At 42.1% G+C, this 6,186-nt stretch overlaps 1 protein-coding gene across 1 annotated transcript in view; it reads left to right on the plus strand.

Moving 5' to 3' along the window:
• The first annotated feature begins 404 nt into the window (after positions 1–404).
• Positions 405–6,186, plus strand: part of Znf407 (zinc finger protein 407) — a 535,987-nt gene continuing 530,205 nt past the window's right edge. Inside the window, exon 1 of the mRNA XM_004640188.2 lies at positions 405–553. The gene's annotated coding sequence lies outside the window, so the exon portion shown is untranslated. The remainder of the gene's footprint in view (positions 554–6,186) is intronic.

Genomic DNA, 6,186 nt, shown 5'->3' on the forward strand with positions numbered 1-6,186 from the left:
ACAAGTACCTGGCTGGCTGAGGAGAGCAGGTAGAGGGGAAGGTAGGGGAAGGCAAGAGGAGGGGATGTTTCAGATACTGTACTCAGACGGCATGAAGGCGGGACTGGTTTAGGAAGAACTCGCTCTGACATAATCTAGAAATTTCAGGCGGTCCTCCACACTGACACCATCTGCCTTCAGAGCCAGCCGCGCGTCTCTTTATATTGGCTCTTCTGGCTTTCCGTCTTTTTTTTTTTTTTTTTAACTTGAGGGGAGGGGTAGAACTTCCTCTTTTATGTTTTAGACTTCCGGTGATAGTTAATGGGCAAAAACAAGTAGTTACTACGACTCAGGGTAAAAAGTAGGATCTAAAACTGGATTTTACTAAAATAGTTGGGAAAAGAAATCTTTTTTAAACTGTGGTACCCGGCGCTCCGTTCACCAGCCATCTTGGAACCGCCGGAAGTCTTTCAACGGAGAGACAGGAAGTCCCGCCTCTTCCTCCCAAAGGGAAGACGGTGAGCCGGAGGAGTCAGTCAGAGGGGCTAGCAGGAGCGATTCCTTCGGCAAACAGGTAAGTTATTCTCTGGTGGGGCGGGGGGTCTGGAGGCGGGGACCGTCCAGCGTCAGCACAGGGCCTAGGGGCGGTGGCTTGAGGGCCCGGGGCCGGGCGGTTAGACGCCCAGAACCCCGTCTAGGCCTTTCGCTCTTTCTCCTCCCCCCTCCCCCCGCCTCCGCCCCTCCCTGATCGCCTTTCGCTCCTGACACCCGCCCCGACTCAAGCCCTGACACACGCTCACACGCCGCCTAGCTGGCCGCCGTCCTGCCCCGGTGCCCCCGCCGCGCTTCCACTTGCTCTCTCAGCAGGCCAGCTCGACGGCAACCTCGCGCCCCGGCCCCCGCCGACCCGCGCTCTCACGGGCCTCTGTGGGCTGTAGTCCCGATGGGCCTCGGTTGCCCGGGCCGCCGCCTCTGTCAGCGCAAAAATAGCCTGTCGTCGGCGTCGTCCGCGTGCCCCTGCCCCGAAATCGGGGCAGTTGTTGCCTGCTGGGAAGAAACACTTTCCCCTACTGAAGCCGCCGGGACTTAAGTTTATAGTTCGCAACAGTGGCTGTCCGTCCGCTTGCGTGTATTCCCAGGTCCCTACCTGCAGAACTGCCGCTCCATCGCGTAGCTTTCGGTTAAGCGGCCCTGGAGTGGGCGGGCGGCCTCGCGGGTGTGTGACCCAGAGCAGTGTCTGAAAGTGAAGGGGCTCAGTCCCGTGTGATATCAGCACGCTCTGCACAACTGCCAGGAGACCCAGGCAGCTGGACACCGCTGTGGCAGTAGTGGATGTCGTGTCCCTAGTGCTCTTGCCCTCTTTCTGGAGTTGGCTTCTGTAGATTAGTTGCTGTAGCTGCTGACCCCTGTCGGTTGTATAGGGTTTTGAGTGGTCTATTTACATATGATTTCGTTGAGCTGTTCTGGAGTAGGATTGTTTTATAGACAGCGTTAGTCTAATAGCGATCTGCGTTGTAACTTTACAGTTAATGCCTTGTTGGACTAGAACGGTATGTGTCTCTTGCGTGAGGTGTTAGTGTAGTATGAACATGTACTTTTGGAAGGCACTAACAGTGATTACACATTACACATTATACATTCGGAAGGTACTAACAGTGATTAGAAGAGCTCATTTGTCATTTGACATACCCTGTACTACACGTAGAACAGCAACCTTGTAGGGGTTATTGATCAAAATTATTGCTGAAATTTATATCTCAAATCAGTTTATATCTGAAATTTATATCTATATAATTTATTCAGAAAATTTATTTCTCACTTACTTTGTGCCACCTATTTTTCTAGGGTAAAGTGGTGAATGGATGCTGAGATTTCCTCAGCATCCATTCTGATTAGACTTGTTTTTATTACAAGAGAACTCCCACCTTAATAACATAGACCTCTAATTTGGTTCTTCTCTTAGCAGGAGGGTTCCAAGTTTGAACCCAGCCTGGTCAACTTAATGACTGAGCAAGACTCTGTATCAAAATAAAAAATGAAAGAGGGCTCAGGATGTAGCATGGAATCATGGGTTCTATCACCAGTACTGGGGGCAGAGAGGAAGATATGTGGTTTGTTTCTCAGGTGGTGAGAAGAAAATCCTAGCTCATAAGTTTGTGAAAAGAGAGTGAATTCAGTTATATAGTTCTACTTGGTTCCTTGACATCCTTGGCAGTAGGTGACATTGGGTGTCTAGGAATGCAAGGTACTTCCCATGGAGAGGTATTCCATTTCAATTCTTATTACTACTAGGGATATATATATATATATATATATATGTTTTTTTTTTCAGGAAATTTATTTCTCACTTACTTACTTTATGCCACCCATTTTTCTAGGGTAAAGTGGTGACCTGGATAGCAGAAACTAGAGTCAGTATATGACATTGGCTATAGAATCTGACGGTTGATATTGTGGATGGACACAATGTAAAAACACTACTCATGATTCTGGATTCAGTCAATTATACAAGAGGACTCTGGTTGTTTGAAGCAGAAAAGGGACTTTCTGGAGAACTATAGTTAACTCTCAGAATTGATGGGAAGACCAGAGAAGTGGGATTGAAAAACAAATAGGAGCCAAAAGAAGCTGGGTGGTTGAGGTAGCAGCCTAGGTCATATCCCATAAATTGGTAAGAATATTGCTTCTGGCAACACAGCCCCTGCAAAAACTGCTACTTTTGTGTTGAACTGTTGACTCTTCTGACCCTGGAAAAATCTCTTAACTGTCTTTGTATTTTTGTGACTTTTTTTCCTTTTGTTTTAAATTCTGAGGGCTGGCCAGATAGCTCAAGGGCTGGCCGTATACTCAGTGGAATAAAGCCCAGTGGTGGGGTTCAGTCCTCCTATTGCCTTGCTAGCTACTCCCACAGGGTGCCCTGAGATGGTGATTGAGACTGGGTGTGAGGGTGCATTCCTGTAATCTCAGTGCTTGGGAGGCTGAAAACAGGATAATCACTGAGTCTGAGCTATGTAGTAAGAACCTTTAGACCATATAGTGCCTGTACTAAATACATTAAAAAAATAATAAATAAAATTCTGGGTGGGAACATGAGATTGGCAAAGCCATCCTAGCTTTTTTTTTTTTTTTTTTTTTTTTTTTTTTTTTTTTGTGGGGAGAGAAGGACAGACAGGCAGACAGGCAGACTGAGATTGTTCTTTGATTTGAATTTCACAGAGACCCCTGTAACAAAAGATTTCTTCAGAATAAGAATTTAGCTGGAGATCTACATAGCCCCCAAAGCAAAAACGTTTAGCAGAATCACAACCTGGACTTGGAGCAATTAGGGAGGAATGCCTTGAGGGGATGATATCTAAAGAATAGGAGCCAGCTGAGCAAACAGATGAAGACAGGATGGGGAGTAGAGTTTCAGAGAGAGAATTTACAAGCATCAAGAAATAACATGGAATATTTCAGGAGGCAAAAGGTGTTTGGATTGTGGAATATGTATAGATGTAACAGCTAACATTGGAGAGGCCTTTTTGAAGAATGTAGCTTGTTGGCATTTGCAGGTGTTTTGTCATTTTAATCACTTCATTTACAACTCTTCAGATCTATTGGAAGAGAGTAAGCTTGGAGTAAAGAGACTTTTGGGGGCACTTGCATTTATTTTAAATAAAACATGGATAGTTCTGAATTAACAGGAATAGTGGAGTGGGCACCAGGAGAAGGGGAGAGGATTGTATATGTTAAGTTGTTACAATAGATTTGGTAACAGAATGGGTGAGAAATGAGATGCAGGAGTTAGTACACCAGGGATCTGCTCTAGGCCACTGGGTAGATCCTGATGCCCAAATGTTGCAGCAGTGGAAGGTGAGCAGGTGCTTGGGGGAAGATAATTATATTAGTTATTTTTCCTGTTGGTGAATCAATTCCTGATTCCCACATCTTAAATGAGGAAAGGTTTAATTTTTTTTTTTTTTTTTTTGGTGGTACCAGGGATCAAACTCAGGACCTTGTGCCTGTCAGGCAAGTGCTTATTCCTCGGAGCTATTTGCCCAGCCCTAAGAAAGACTTAATTAACTCACACTTTTAAGAGATTCAGTAGGTAGAAGACAGGCAGTAAGGGTGGGTACTAGTGGTGGAAGGGCATGTTGTAGCAAAGCTGCTTAGATTCATTTTGCCCAGGAAGCAAAACAGAGGGACAATGCCAGAGGGGAATTGCTGAGGGACCATGTGTCTCCCAAGACCATGTCTCCATTAGCTGTGTGGCATAGTTTCAGGAGTGTGCTTTACTAATCTGTTAGGTACTTCTTACTTCAGTGAAGCTGAGGATATATGTAGTAATGGTCACAATCCATTCCTTGTCAGTTTATACCCCAATACATTTCCTTACACCATACTTACTCTCCAAATAAAGACACAAGGAAGTCCTGATTCTGTGTAATGCAATACCACTATCTCATGTATAACCAGAAAGGCAGTATTTTCCCACAGTCTCAATAGGTCCATCATTTTTCAGAAGTTCAAGTTTTCTTCTGAGACTCAAGACAAGTTAGTTATGAATCATTGTGGAAATAAAAAAGAATTTACATAATCCCAAGGTGCATTATCACAGGGTAAACTACAATTCCAAAAGGGAGGAATAGGGGACAGAAAAGGGTTGGATTCAGGCAATATTAAAACGTGGAAGCTGAGCAGGGTAACAATGCCAAAGAGGAATATGTGAGGAACATATATAAAACCCAAGGCTATGCCTCTATGACCCAGCCAGACACACACCCCTAGGATCATGCTCTACTAATCTGTTATACATTTCTTAATCTAATCAACCTGACACATCAGGACTAGTGATCACAGTGATTTCAGTGTAGGCTCATTTTAGTGGTGAAAGGGAGTAGACAGTTGTTTAGATGAATCTGAATTCCAGAGGCCGATTGGTAACTCATCAGAGCCTTAGTTCCATTATATGTGTCTTTGTGTGTACATGTGCATTAATACAAATGTGTACGTATCACCTTCCTTCACCAGATTATTGCAAGTGTAGTATAGTTTACATCTATAAAGGTCCCTAGCATTTTGTTTGTAGAGGATAGTTGATACTTACAGAACTTAACTTATAAAACTTACGTTTTGGAAGTTGGAAGAGTATAGCGAGGAAGGAAAGTAGAGATATATGTATATTAGATTGTGTCTATGTATAATATATGCAGACATATGCATACATATATGTTTTGGTTTTCCTTCTGCACTGGTAAGGGGTCCAGATCTCTTGTTTATATTTTTCAAAAGATTTATATTCCTATCAGTATTCTTCTGTGGCTGTAATATCGCGTTATGATAATTATATAGGTAGATCATGATTATAGGAGCTATTTGACTACTTAGCAGTTCCAGCCACCTAGACTACACTGCAGAAGTACTCCTGCAAAAGACAGTGTTGATGGCAATGTTGAAGGATAAAGGAAATAGCTGATAAAATAAATTAATTTTAATAAATTAAAATGAATAAATAAAATTCAGAACTTCCACAGTTTAGGTCTGGAAGGAGAACCTTTTGAGGGAGAAGATAGAAATATGTAAAGTAATTTCTAATGTTACTTTCACTAGGTTTTATTTTTCATTTTGATTATTATTTTATTCAGTGGTTAGTTTCCAGATATCTTCTTCCCTTAACAATTTGGTTTCTATGAACTAAAGTTTTATAAATACTAAGCACTCAATATTGAGGAACAGTCAAAAACAATGAACACAGAAAACAATTGAAATATTTCTGAATTATTTGTGTAAACATTGCACATGATCTCCCTTAATCTCTAGAAATCATTTGAGGTATGTACTATATTCTACCCATTTATGAAAAACACAATGTATGATGAATAGCTTTTGCAAGGTCATGCAGCCCTTAAATAACAGAATTAGCATTTTTGAACCAAGGCACTCTGACTGCAAAACACATGTATTTAGTCACTGAACTTTATTACCTTCCACAATACTTCTGTTCTTTCATTCAGCAATTAAATATATCTATATATATATAGATAATAGATATAGATCTATCTATCTATCTATCTATCTATCTATCTATCTATATCTATATATTTCCTTTCATGTCTGTTGTAGCTCTGAGTTATTCAGGGTACAGTTAGGGATAAGATAAACATATTGTCCTTGGAACTTGGAATGCCTATTATTCTGGTCTTCTAAATATGTACTGCTTGTCATGAC

The sequence above is a fragment of the Octodon degus genome, unplaced genomic scaffold (genome assembly GCF_000260255.1).
Source record: "Octodon degus isolate 3935 unplaced genomic scaffold, OctDeg1.0 scaffold00120, whole genome shotgun sequence".
In the NCBI taxonomy this organism is placed as follows: domain Eukaryota; kingdom Metazoa; phylum Chordata; class Mammalia; order Rodentia; family Octodontidae; genus Octodon; species Octodon degus.